Source organism: Microtus pennsylvanicus, chromosome 1 (assembly GCF_037038515.1).
Source record: "Microtus pennsylvanicus isolate mMicPen1 chromosome 1, mMicPen1.hap1, whole genome shotgun sequence".
In the NCBI taxonomy this organism is placed as follows: Eukaryota; Metazoa; Chordata; class Mammalia; order Rodentia; family Cricetidae; genus Microtus; species Microtus pennsylvanicus.
The window spans coordinates 34,199,054-34,213,365 of record NC_134579.1 but is presented as its reverse complement, the minus strand read 5'-3'; the positions used below and the strand labels follow the sequence as shown (position 1 = coordinate 34,213,365).

General features: G+C 49.8%; 1 long non-coding RNA gene across 1 annotated transcript; it reads right to left on the bottom strand.

Moving 5' to 3' along the window:
• Positions 1–315: 315 nt before the first annotated feature.
• On the bottom strand, positions 316–14,043 carry LOC142843537 (uncharacterized). Its single transcript, XR_012909648.1, has 3 exons — positions 13,842–14,043; positions 11,306–11,615; positions 316–10,894 (listed from the first exon to the last, which is right to left on the bottom strand). It is a non-coding gene; the product is annotated as an uncharacterized LOC142843537 (long non-coding RNA).
• Between the last annotated feature and the right edge of the window lie 269 nt (positions 14,044–14,312).

The window sequence follows — 14,312 nt, the reverse complement described above, 5'->3', positions numbered from 1 at the left end:
AGTTCCAGCCTCTTATTGGGTAGCTCTTACATATTAAACTAACCCATTTCTAATAATCTGTGTAGCTCCACGAGCTGGCTTACTAGGAAAGGTCTTAACCTGCGTCTGTCTGGAGTAGGAGAATCATGGCCACTGACCGACTCAGCTTCTTTCTCCCAGCATTCTGTTCTGTTTACTCTACCTACCTAATTTTATGTCCTATTAAAGGGCCAAGGCAGTCTCTTTATTTAACCAATGAAATTAACACAAAACAGAAGACTCTCCCCCATCAACAATACACACATATTCATGCCCCCCCCCCCCCCCCCCCCGCTGACTGAAAATCTCATCTCCCAGGACTTGGTTGACCGAGTCCTCTTGAGGAAGGGACCGAGAGCCACACGCTCGGCAAGTGAGGGACACTCTACTGTGGCACACAGCTCTTTTTGTTCTTGGAGACACTGAAGACATGAAGTCAAGCCACTTGCAGCCAATGCTGGACACAGCTTCTGCAGTTTCTTCACATGACACCCTTGTCTGCTAGCCGGACGCTCATTGATACTGTGAGTTTTACATCTCCCCACTCAACGTCCCTGGATATTTGAAAAGACAACGAACAGCCTTGTCCCTAATGACAAGGAAGGCCGAAGGTTTGCCCTGACATGTGGTCATCTCCAGGAGACAGCAGCCTTGTCCCCAATGACGAGGATGGATGAAGGTTCACCCTGACATGTGGTCATCTCCAGGAGACAGCAGCCTTGTCCTCAATGACGAGGATGGACGAAGGTTCGCCCTGACATGTGGTCATTTCCAGGGGACAACCAACAGCCTTGTCCCTAATAACGAGGATGGACGAAGGTTCGCCCTGACATGTGGTCATCTCCAGGGGACAACCAACAGCCTTGTCCCTAATGACAAGGATGGACGAATGTTCGCCCTGACATGTGGTCATCTCCAGGAGACAACAGCCTTGTCCCCAATGACGAGGATGGACGAAGGTTCGCCCTGACATGTGGTCATTTCCAGGGGACAACCAACAGCCTTGTCCCTAATAACGAGGATGGACGAAGGTTCGCCCTGACATGTGGTCATCTCCAGGGGACAACCAACAGCCTTGTCCCTAATGACAAGGATGGACGAATGTTCGCCCTCACATGTGGTCATCTCCAGGAGACAACAGCCTTGTCCCCAATGACGAGGATGGACGAAGGTTCGCCCTGACATGTGGTCATCTCCAGGGGACAGCAGCCTTGTCCCCAATGACGAGGATGGACGAAGGTTCACTCTCACATGTGGTCATCTCCAGGAGACAACAGCCTTGTCCCCAATGACGAGGATGGACGAAGGTTCACCCTGACATGTGGTCATCTCCAGGAGACAACAGCCTTGTCCCCAATGACGAGGATGGACGAAGGTTCACCCTGACATGTGGTCATCTCCAGGAGACAGCAGCCTTGTCCCCAATGACGAGGATGGACGAAGGTTCACCCTGACATGTGGTCATCTCCAGGAGACAGCAGCCTTGTCCTCAATGACGAGGATGGACGAAGGTTCGCCCTGACATGTGGTCATCTCCAGGGGACAACCAACAGCCTTGTCCCTAATAATGAGGATGGACGAAGGTTCGCCCTGACATGTGGTCATCTCCAGGAGACAGCAGCCTTGTCCCTAATGACGAGGATGGACGAAGGTTCACCCTGACATGTGGTCATCTCCAGGGGCCTCCTGTACCTGGGATGTTTCAGCCCTGTAAACCCCAATGACCCGCTAATGTTGAAGCCTCCCTTCCCTCATTCTGCTCTCAGAAAACTGAGGTGTGCAGGGGCTCAATGATCCCCAAATTTCAGAGCGGGTGAGTGGTACAGATGGCTGAAACAATCTTCATCTCTCTTTCATTTTGATTTATAAGTATATTAAAAATGAAATTCAAAGACTGTTTCCCCCTCTGCCCCATCCCTACTATGCGGTGACACACGCCATTACACACCCACCTCTCTTAGGTCACCTAGCATTGTGAGAAGAATTTTGTCATGTGGTCAATATTTTCTCTGTAGTTTTTTGTTTTAATTAATTATTTTTATAGCATCTCATATAGTCCAGGCTGTCCTCAAATTTGCTATATAACTGAGTTCTGATCCCCTGCCTCCACCTCCTAAGTGCTAAGATTACTGTGGTATTGACCAGGAATGGGGATCAAACTCAGGGCTTCCTGAAAGCTGGGCAATTGCTCTCCCCACTGGGATCTCCCCAGACTTCACAGTCATTCTTAACGACTGTTTAATAGTCTAACAGGAAAATCCACACGGTGTTCTTTCAATAATGTATATATTATAGACATGTTTTGTGTTCTGGAATTTTCCGTCTTTGGGCATAGGTATTAGTACTCCATTTGGTGTAGAATTGTTTTCCCCAAAAGATAAGGCCAAGTTCTATTCCCTGTGACCTGGGTTTTGTTTGGAAATAGGATCTTTGCATCCATCATAAGGACGGCCCTGATAAAGACAACAAAAGTCCTTATTAAAGCTAACCTCCTACGTCACAGGGCCAACTTCTCTATGGAGTGGGTTCCTCGGTAGGTCCTTCCTGGGTCATGGCTTTCAGGTCTGTGTAGTGGAGAAAATTCAGAGAACCCCCCCCCCCCGCCGGAACACCATTGGAGGCTGGAGGTGGGGGTTCCTGGGTGACCGGTGGTTGTTATTGCTAAAGCGCAGAACCTTCTTGGAGACTCAGAGGAAGTGAGGCTCCAGGGGCCTGGAGAGGCCCCCTGGAGGCTCAGGCATGGTTTATGATCTACCTAGGCTGGGCAGGTGGTGGCCACTGGACCGCTGGACGGTTCCTCTCCTCCTTCCTGCCATCTTCACTTTCCCTCCAGACGTGAGAGGGCTCCCATGGGGCTGCAGGTGTGCAGATGGAAGGGGAAGGAGTGGAGGAAAATACAAGACCCTTAGAGGGTATCAGAGTCTTGTCGGTGAGGCTTGCAGCAGCTTAGGGGTGCAACCTCGGAGTCCCCAGGCCTAGCTTCTTTTCTGACAGATCAGCCCATGCAGGCAGCCGCTGGCCTATTCCCCTCCCCTCCCCCACGCTCTTTGTAGCTCACTTCCTGAGCACCTGGCTTTGGGGGTGGGCGGCTTCTCTGAGAACCCAGACCTGCTGGCGGCTGTTGAGGGATCTCACAGCTTTGAAGGCCTATCTCCCGGGCAGGTCCACTGGGGGCTGTCACCACTTTGATCGACTTCCATAAAGCCCCCCACCCCCTGTGTACCCAGCCTTTCTCAGTCCCCAGCTCCCTTGCGAGTCCTGGGAAAACTGTCCGCCCCACTACAGTGGGACAGCACAGCCTGTGTAGACAAGCCTTCTGGGCAAGGCTTCTTGTAACCCAGGAATACAGCTCTGTAAGACCAGGGCTGAGGTAACCCGGGGCCACAGCTCAAGCCCAGTGTTGAGGCTCCTGTATCCACAGGGGTATCCTGGGCTCACCAAGATTTCTTTGCAGAGGCAAAAGCCAAAAACAAATCAAAGCAAATCCTCTTGGAAAATGTATCTCATGGAGGATACCCCAGTCACCCCAGCCTAGCGACACCCCCAAGGGTACTGCTAAGGGTCAGTTTGTGCTTGGAAGGTTGAGAGTTGGACTGGATTGGGAGGGGTTGGGTCATTCAGCGCCACGCAGCTTACCAGCAATGGCCTGAGCATCCATGGGCAGACCCAAAGCTGATCAAAGGGGACACATCTTTTTTTTCGGGTGATGGGTGGGTTTTGTTGGTGGAAAAATGCCCTTCTATGTTGTCTGTGAGGGGCTTCATTTGGCCCCATATCCAGTCGCTCTATTGCTGTGTGCTATTGTTACAGAGTGAGCAGGAGGCGTGTTTGCAGGAAGGTGCAAACCTTCAGCCTGCAGCTGGAGGCAGGAGGAGATAAAGTCTGAGTGACACCTCTAGCTATCAGGGCAGGATGTCACCAGGTAGTGGTGCTGCCTTTGATGTTGGGTCTCCCCCTTCTTTCTCCCTGGTCCCCAGACAGCCAGGTAGGTTAAGGGAGGCACTTGGCACACAGCACATGTGTCACAGAGGACATTCACCACATGCAGGACACACGTACCCCACACGGGATACATTGTGTGTGCATGTGTGTATGTATACTGCACACAGGACACGCTGCACACACAGGACACAGACTGAACACAGCGTACATATCACACAGGGCATGTACCATATGCAGAGTGCATGTATCACACATAGAACACAAACTACATACAATAAGATCTTGTGTGTGTGTGTGTGTGTGTGTGTGTGTGTGCATTTACTGCACATAGGACACAGTGCACACAGGAGACATTGAACACACAGGACACACTGCAGACACAATACATACTATATAGCACACACAAAACACACTGCACACACAGGACACAGTGTACACACAGAACAAACTGCACACAGAGGACACTGCAGACACAGGACACGGTGCACACACAGGACACTCTGCACACACAGGACACAGTGCACACACAGGACACAGTGCACACACAGGACACAGTGCACACACAGGACACAGTGCACACACAGGACACACTACAGACAGGAGATGTACTGTATACCCACCACATATCACAGAGAGGATACACACTGAGTACAGAGCCCATGTTACATATGGATCACAAACCGTGTGCAGGTAGTACAGCCTCTCTACCCCGAGAGCAGAGGGTTGAAAAGTGAGCACCCTCCTGAGCAAATAAAGGCCAAAGAAAAGTGGGGACGAGGAAAGATACATGGTAATCTTTCTTATTATAAATGTGTCTTTTAACATGCATATAAACTAAGTGTTGCTTGTAGAAAAAAATCTAGAAACGACAGAAGAATAAGGGAAATAACAAAGATCATTTTGAATGCTGCCAGGAACAGATAATTCTTGGAAAGTCAAATGCATCTCTCTAGTCTCGATGCATGGATGCACACTAACAGACATGGAAACCCCCCTCCCCTTTATACAGATCTCGAAGACCACCCTGCCAGTAGTAGTATGCTCCTCTTGTGTGAATGTCAAATCCCATGGCAGGTGTCTTCTCATGTCTTTGGAAACATGGACTTCAGGAGCCCTTACCATCCCTTTGGAGAGCTAAGCTGCCTATTGTCAAAACATCCAGGCTTGTCTTTGGACATAGAGCAAACTCTGGGCTCTAAGTGTCCTCATCTGTCAATTGGAAGGACCCGCCTTAATGCAGGTGACTGCTGTGGCCTTAATGAATATTTAGGCCTTGCAGTTTGCACTGAAGGATTGCTACCTAACTCAAATGCCTTGTGAAACTGAGTTAATTACTATAATTTGTTCATTTGGGGTAATTAGCACTCTAAGAATAACTTATCTGGGGTCTGAAGATGAGCCAAGGATTGGCAGTCTCCAGGGGCTGCCGTAATCAATCACTGCTGCTGGCCGATCCCGTGGGCCAGGCGGGAGGGGAGAAGGACTAAGGGAGCCTCTGTCAGCTCCTTGTTTTCCTTGGTCTTCTTGATTCTAATCTAGTACAAATAGATAGTTCACTAAGATTTTCACCTAGGCCTTCCAGAGGACAAAGTGAGAATGTTTCCTTGGGAGTTTCTGTAATGGCCACAGCATTTGTCTCTGGTTCTTGGGACAATTCCAGATGTGACTAATTAGGCCCTCAACACTGTGGAGTAGGAGGAAGAGGTGGCCTAGAGTGTGTCACAGATGAGCTGCACACACACAGGCTGTGGTTTGGAGAGATGTCTGTAACATCTGTGTGGAGAGGGATCATGACCCCATCCCATCCTCCAGTGCCGGGACACATACGCTTTGACAGGACTGTTTCGGTCTATGGAACAGTTACATAAAGGCAAAGAGCGGAGTGTTTGTTGTGGGTTCAGTCTTGGGAAGTCCAGGTCATGGGGTTATGGTGCATGAAGGAGTGAGGCCTTCTGCTCTGGCCCTTCATGGGAATTCTCAAGGCTTATTGCTGTTTTCTAGAACATTCAGCATCTGGCTGTAGAAGTATCAGAAATACCAGAGCCCTGAAGATAAGACCATGATGGCCATAGGGCCTCTTCTTAACTACCTTGTCCCCTGTGGCCTTGCTTCTATGGACCTCCCCTCTCTATGTGGTGGGAGGGGCAATGAGCTGGTGCAGAAAGGGTCAGCCAATTCCTAGTTCCGAGTTTGTCTAGGGACACAATTTAAATCTATCTGCGTCGAGGCTACTGACGGTTGACTGATCCAGCTGTGGGTTGGGACCCAGGGCCCAGGAAAGCAGGCATAGGCAAGAATGTGTCTCATAGTTTCCTCTGTCCTCTAAGGATTTCTTCTGTAGCCATGATTACCCATTGAATTTGCTCTCAGATTTTGGGAAGAATTAGGATCATTTCAAGCCCTTACATAATGCTTGACCCTCTGCCTCCACAGCACAGGTTTAACTGGGAATGAACAAATCAAAGTGCTTCTGCAGATTTTAGACTGAGCTAGCATAGTACAGTCTTACACCCTACCCTCTGGGTATGTGTGTGTGCGTATGTACATATGTGCACATGGGTACACATATGTGCATGTGAAGGCCAGGAGTTGGCATTGGATGCCATCCTCAACTGCTCTTCCCCTTGACTTTTGGACAGCATCTTTCACTGAACCCAGAGCTCACTGATAGGCTAGAGCTGGCCAGAGAACATCAGAGACCCACCTGTCTCCACCCCACTCCCCCAAGGCCAGGGTTACAGGTATGTGAGACCATGCCTGGCTCTTCTGTGCTGCTGAGGATCCAAATGCAGGTCCTCACGTCTATAAGACAAACCCTTCACCAACTGAACTTTTTCCCAGCCTCCTCCTCAGATCCTAAAACACTGACTAGTTCATGCCAAGCTTTGACTAAAGATACTAGCTTGTCTTCATTTTACCTGATTATATTAGGTTGAGAAGGCCAATGCTCTAAATTTCCTTTATCCCTGGGAATGGTGGACTAATAGAAAATTTAAATGTTGTATGAATTTCTCCCCTCATTTCCTAGAACTGACATCTCCATTGTGGGAATGTACATATTTAGGACTTAGACAACCCACTGGAGGGGTTCAGCCAGATTATTCTAGAATGTCCATCTATATATTTTAAAATTAAACCTTGTTAGGGGATATAGTCCGTCACTGTGGCAGGACCATGAGGCTGGCTGATCACACTGTCAGGAAACAGGGAATAGGAGGCAGGGTCCAGCTTTAAAACCTTAAGGTCCAACTTCAGTGATGACTTCCTCCAGCTAAGCTCCACCTCTGAAAGGTTCCACAACCTTCCCAAACAGTGCCAACAAGGGACCAAGTATTCAAATACATGTATTCAATTCAATGACTCCATCAAGCCAAGGGGCTTGACTTCTCCGTGACAGTACATTGTCATCAAATGAGAAATGATCCAGTCAAGAGGCCAAAGTGGCAGCAGAGACAAGGCTGTCATGCAATGGTGCATTCCACTGGAGAACATAAGAAGAAATACTTGGCCAGGATCATGGCGGGCTTGTACAGTCTACTCACGGTGCACAGGGAAAGTGGCAGTGGTGTGTGTTTGAAGATATCAGAAGAATAAAGTGGAGAAACAAGAGCCATTCAGAGTCTTGAATGGTAGACAGACAGCACCCCATAGAAATGGCAGGTTAGTGGAAAGAAGAAAGGAAATAAGGGTTTTGACTGGACAACCTGACATCCAAACAGACCTGATAGGAGACAGAATGTGGCTATGGCTGCTTAGCATGGTGACCCCGAGATGCTGAGTGGGGACTGGGTGGCTTCCCTGGGTGGGTTGGGTGGATGGGACCCACTGTTCCCTGACGCTCTTATTGCCCTGGAGAGATTTTCTGAACTCAACATGAATGGAGGTCAGACATTCTTAGGAGCTCAGGCCTTCAGTTCTCACACAGGGAGCTGGGAAAACTTTTGTGGTAGAAAGAGGGGCTGTGGTCCCCTTCCCCAGACCTCATCCCCTCCACACGCCCCCACAACCTTTGACCTTTGCCTTCTTCCCCAGTCTAGTGTTTCATGTGAGTTGAAGGGATGGGTCTGGGCTGCCCTGGTACCCCCGAGCTCACTGGGTCAATGCTCATTCAGCCTCTGTCCCAGCCTTGGCGTCTGGGGACACAGAGAAGGAAAGCTGCGGCCCTAGGCCCGCTCTAACCAGTGTGTGGCTCTGCCCAGGTCGCCTCCCTTTTCCGGGTTTCAGTTTGTCATCTGTGAAATGAGGTTAATGGCGGGGTTTTGGCTTGTTTGTTGTTTTCAGTCTCAGAGGTGGCTGGGAGGATGAGACAGAGCTGCACCGTGCCTGGTGTTTAGTGAATGACATCAGCTCTAGGGACAGCAGTGGTGATGACATCACCCAGGATCAATCAACATTAGGATGTAGCCACCTGCTGGCACTCGAGGGGTTATCTGAATGGCCAGAAGAACCCATTCCAAATGAGACATGTGCAAGAACGTCCTGTGTTCCGCGGACAACGTGTGGCATGAGAGAGGGTTCTGGGCTCCACTGCCATCACCGAATATTAGATTGCAGGGGGGTGCGGGCCTCCGTTGTGTTCTCACTCCCAGGAAGCTTGCTGCACTGCAGCTTGTACTGTATGACTCAGGAAGTCTGGAGTAGGTCCAGGAGCTCGTACTTGTGATGGGCACCAGGGGAGGCTGACACTGCTGGACCAGTGTCACCGCTGGGCAGATTCTAGCTTAGACTCCAATACGGTGCCCCTCTGAACATGAGTAAGGCTTGCGTCAGACTTAAAGGGTGAAGGATGATGGGTTTGTTCGCACGTCTAAAACCCCAAATTAGTCTTTCTGTGTGTGTATGTAAGCATGTAGAGGAGATCAACTGGGGTGTCTGTCCTTTGGTGCAAGCTCCTTGCTTTTTGAAACCGGGAACCTGGGGCTTGTGGATTAGGCTAGGCTAGCTGGACAGTCAGAGAACCCCAGGAGTCTGCTTGTCTCTGGCACTGGGATGATGAGTAGGCTCCCCCATACCCAGCTTTTACACAGGGGCTTATGCTCGGTTGTCAAGCATGTCACCAACGGAGACATCACTCCCACAAGGTCTTCCTCTATGAAAACTGTCTCCCAACTGTGCACATGGAAGTAGAATAATTTTCATAGTTATATTATGGCTGAAGGAAAATTACAAGCAGCTCCCTTGCCACCAACAATACCCAGCCATGGCCCACAGCCCATCGAAGAAACTTTCTTCTAATATGCAGACGTGTCTTAGCTTCATATTCTGCACCCTGAGAGGCTGCGAGGAATCATTCCACAACAAGGGTCTGGTGGCTTGAGGCTCCACACAGGGGGGGGGGGCTCCCCACACCGGGCTCTTAACGGTTGTCCCCTGCTCCTCATGGGTGGAGTCGGTTGGCAGGCCTCTCTGCTGGCAGGGGAAGGTAGGAGCAGGATGCCATGGGGGTGGCTGCTGGGCTTGCCTGAGCTTTCCTGTCATTCTAGTCTGCCGATCAGAACCTAAATTTAGTGCCAGCTAAATAAAGGGATATTTTCAGGGCCAAAGGAGGTGAGAGTGGCCATGGGGACAGGGTACTGCTTGCCTTGGCTCACAATTCTTTATTTTTTGGGTCATTCTGCTGAGGGATGGTAGGTTCCTGGAAAACCATGGGGGTTGAAATCAATAAGGAGGCAAAGCCCCTGACTGAGGATGAGTTAGAGAGAGGGGCCTGCTGTCTGAGTAGCTTCCTCTGAAGTAGAGAAGCAGGGTTTTCCATGCTTCTCATTCTGCGAACCCAACGCAAGGCAGTGGGCTCTTCCCAGGCACCTGCTGCCCTCTCTGTGGGCGGGACTCACTGCCTGGTGGCTGTTTTCTGCCCTCACGCTGTTTCCTGACTGAGGCAGGGCTCTGAGGAGTAGGGAACAGCTGGCAAACTGGCCTGTGGCTGAGAAGAGCTTTTTATCACATTGCTCACAGGCTACATCAACTCCTCTCATCCTTTGTTCCCAGTGACCAGGGGCCTTGCCCCATGTGTCAAAATCTAGAGGCCCAGCTAGGGACATCTCCCCCATTCCCCACTGCAGGCTTCCTGGGCTTCTGCGGGAGACATGTGACTCTGGAAGACCCAGCTGCTATTCAGTCTTCCGGAACGGGATTCCTGGGGTTAGAAGAGTGGGCTGTGGGGATCCCAGGAATGTGTCAGTGGTACACCTCAGCAAGCATCATCGGCTGCTCTCTAGGTACAGACCACACCAGATTTGAGGTGTCCCATCCCATCCTGGTTGTTGGCAAACAACAGTGAGATTTCTGTGGCTGTGGAAGATGGTGGATGTCTTCTGCATGCATGGAGGAGTCTTAGGAGTCTTGGCCCTTGGTGTAGGGGAGGACGAGAGGTTTGCATGGAATAGAAGGACAGGATGAGGTATGGGAACCCAGGCTCAGGTCCCCCAGCCTTCCAGACAGTTGATCAATGACCTCTTCTCGTCACCTCCATCCTTTGAGATGTACAATACGCTTCTTGTTTTAAGGTTACGTGTTTACGGGAGATGGTTGTAGGACATTTCTAGATGTGTTATAATGTTCCCTGAAATTCATGTCCTCACACAGCTTATGAATGTGACCCTGTCTGGAAGGATGACATGTTGGATTAGGATGGCCCTAACTTCAATGATTGATATCCTCAGAATAAGAGAACAGGAGCAGCCATGTTGGGAAGGGAGTCAAAGGGCTGGGCTGTGTGGCTGCCAGCAGTTACTGGTGGTAACTGAAGCTTGGAGGGCCAGAAGAAGGGTTCTCTCCTGAGTTTCACTGCCACATCCATATCCTTATTCTAGACTTCCTGCCTCCACAACTGTGAAGGAAAGGATCTTTCTGTGAGTCGAGAACAGCAGAATTCCTACTTGGTTGTGGTGTCCCTAGGAATGCATCCAGCCGGGAAGCCCTTTCTGCAGGCTGCCTGTGAGAAAACACAGGAGATGTGCTCTAGTGTCTGGTAGGGAAGTGGCCCCAGGCCCCCAGCCTTCTCCTTATCTTCCTCTGCGCTGGCTTCCGCTATGGGGCCAGGGCAGCTGCAGGCAAGGCCTCTTCAGGCCAGGAACTCAAGAGGAAGCCTAGTGGTGGCTCATGTTCCAAGTCAGATAGGAATCTTGGCTGTGGCAGAGGCTCTTTTCCTTTGTATTGTCTGTGTTCCAGAGATAAGGGAGAAGGAAGGAGAGAGAGCTGGCTCCAGTGCAGAGGAAGCCATGGGAAGTCCCAGAGAAACAGCCTTCCAACGGATGAACCAGGCTTTGCAAAGGGGACTGGAGTGAGAAACCCACATTGCCACAATTCTGCTTTTTACCAACCACGTGACCCAAGCAGGACTTACCTCCCAGACGCCTCTGTTTCCTCAGCTGAGAGGACACGGGGCAGCTGATTGACGCACAGACCAAGTCCTTGGCGAGGTTATGGGAGGCCCTGGTGCAGAGAATTCTGAGAATACAACCTCATGCGTAATGACAGCTACCAGAGCACACAATGATGATGTGGTTGTCTTGGTAACGGATGCTGCTGTTAGGGAAATTACTATAGCCAGTGGTCAGGATCATGGTATTTAACGCTGAGTCCCTCGGTTGGCTCTCTTCTCTCCAAGGTTGTTGGTAAGATGATCACTGTGACGAGAGCCTGAGAGAAACAACCTAAAAGGAGGAAGAACTCCTGTTCCAGAGGGCTCTGCCACAGTTCCCTTGCCCCACTGCGATGGGTTCCCAGGGACCATTGTGGTGGCACCAATGTGTGCTGGCAGAGGTACTCCCTGTGTGCTGGCTGGGAAGCAGAGGGATGAGGACACCAATGGCTACATCTTTTACAACCCTTAGATGGATCTCCTTCAGCTGGTTCCCACCTCCTAAAACTTCCACTGGCTTCCATTACCTCCCCATATAGCACCCGCAGTTGGAGACCTAGCTCCCAACCAGTAGAGGACGCTTCATGTGTAGAGCGTGATAAGAGGGTCAGCTTGTACTGCAGATCAGCCAGGCTGCCCACATGGCCTCACCGATCCATCACTTTTGTGCCACATGCTTCTCTGACTTGAAGAAGGGACACAAGGCATGTGACCAACTGTGTGAATCACAGTGACCTTGAAGTCCAGATTCAAGAGGGTGCCGGGTGTTTCTTGAGCTTGGAGCTCCAGCAAACAGCCTCTATCTATACTATAAGACATTTGTCAAATTGAGTAAACAGGGTCCATCCTCCACCCTACTTCCTGGAAACAGGCCCTCCAGAATAAAACCCTGAAAGGAGAAGGGCTACAGAAGGCAGCTCCAGTGGCCATGGTCACACCATTTACTAACTAGCCTGTTGTCTTTCCATGTCCCCTTATTCAGGAATGGCCTTGGGACTTTTCAAACACCTGCTTCAGCACTGGAAGAAAACAGTCTCTCTTTGTCTAGCTAGGTGATGTCAGTGGACCTTGGGCCCACTTCCTTGGAGCACACGGCTTCTCCCTCCCCACTCTCTCACAAGGGTCCTTCGAAGTATAATTCTACTGTCCACGGGTGGAGAGGGAAGCTTTTATTTTGGGCCTGGCTGGTACTGCCTGCCAGCACTGCTCTGACATCAGAACTGGATAAAGACACAGAAAAAAACAAAACAAAACAAACTGACTACAGACCAGCATCCCAGTCGAACACAAACACACAAATTCTCAACAAAATACTAAACACTTGCAAATGGAATATAGGCACACTTTGAAATGATCGTTCACAATGATTAAGCTGTGTTTTCCCGGAGGTAGAGGGATAGTTCGACATACGAGAATCAACAAATGTAATATAGTTTATATAAGAAAAAAAATCACATGATTCTCTCAACACATGCAGGAAAGGCCATCGACAAAGTACAACATTCCTTCACGATAAAATGTCCTAGAGATACTAAGGTTGGAGGCAACATGCTGTAACATAATAAAAGTCATATAAGACACACATATAATATAATCCCACAGCCAACATTACACTAAACAGAGAAACACCCAAAGCAATTGTACTAAAATCGGGGAACAAGGTAGGGATGCCCACCCTCTCTGTTCTAATTCAGCTAAGTGCTCACAGTGGTAAGATAAGTGAGGGAAATAGAAGAGGCATCAACAGAACCCTGTTTATAGATGTGATGCTTGGCGGCAGACCCTAAAGACTTGACCAGAAAACAGCTAGAACTCGTCGGCACTTCCGCCCAGGGGCGGGATCCAAACTGACATAGCAAAATTAGCACTCTCGCTATACACCCATGACAGATATTGAGAAAGAAACCAGGGAAACAGTCCTGTTTACAATAGCTATAAAAGAAAGAAAGAAAGAAAGAAAGAAAGAAAGAAAGAAAGAAAGAAAGAAAGAAAAAAGAAATACCTGAAGTGAACCCAACTGAGTAGTTAAAAAGCCGCTAACCGGAAACTTGAAAACCCCCAGGAAAGAAGTTGAAGGAGACACTAGATGATGGAAAGACTCCCCCAGGCCACGGATTGGTAGAATATGACTATAAAGTAACCATCCCACCAACTCAATGTCCAGAGTCAATGTAAGGCCTCATTGCCGCCGCGCTTCCCAGAAACACAAAGGACTTGGGCGGCCTGAACAGTCTCCAGCTTCCTGTGACCTCTGTCTCCCCAGAGCTGAGGCCACACTGCCTGGGTGTCTGGCCCAGGTGTTAAGGAATGTCAACAACACCCACCTGGGACATAGCACTGACTCTGCCCTCAAATGACTCTCCACGGCACTTGAGCTCTGACCTAAACTAACCTACTTAATAACCTTTGGCCCCAGGTAACTTTCTTAACATTTTGCAAGACAAAGAATTTTTTCCCCTTTATCTGGCAGATATTTTATCTGCTGCTGAAAAGATTAAAGTCTGGTGTGTAGGAATACCTGAGAGATTCTGCTCCGGAGAAGGAGATCAGGGATCCACATTAGCACCTATGAGCCTGGCCTGGGGCAGCCATACCCGGTATGTGTGAAGAAGGTGGCGTGGCGGTAGCCCAAGACTGCACCACACAAGGTCATCATCCTCAAAGGGAAACACCCACGCGTTTTATCTTATCACCCTGGCCTCATCAGCACAGAGCCTCTCTGTATTTTATGGCTTCTGTGTTTCCTCATCCCTGACCCAAGGTCCAACACAGTCAGCTGATGGTGTCATTAGAACCCCAAATGTCATCAAATACCTGGCCCGGCTGGTTTGGGTTGGGCCACCAGAAGCTGTGTCAGTGATTAGCTGTGGAGATTCAGCAGCTTCCGGGCCACCAGATGGGATCAGGATTTCCCTGGGCACGCCTTCTTTCCAGCCTTGCTATTCTGTGTGACACCAGCCCCCTCTGTACCCATATGGGCTTTCCCCTC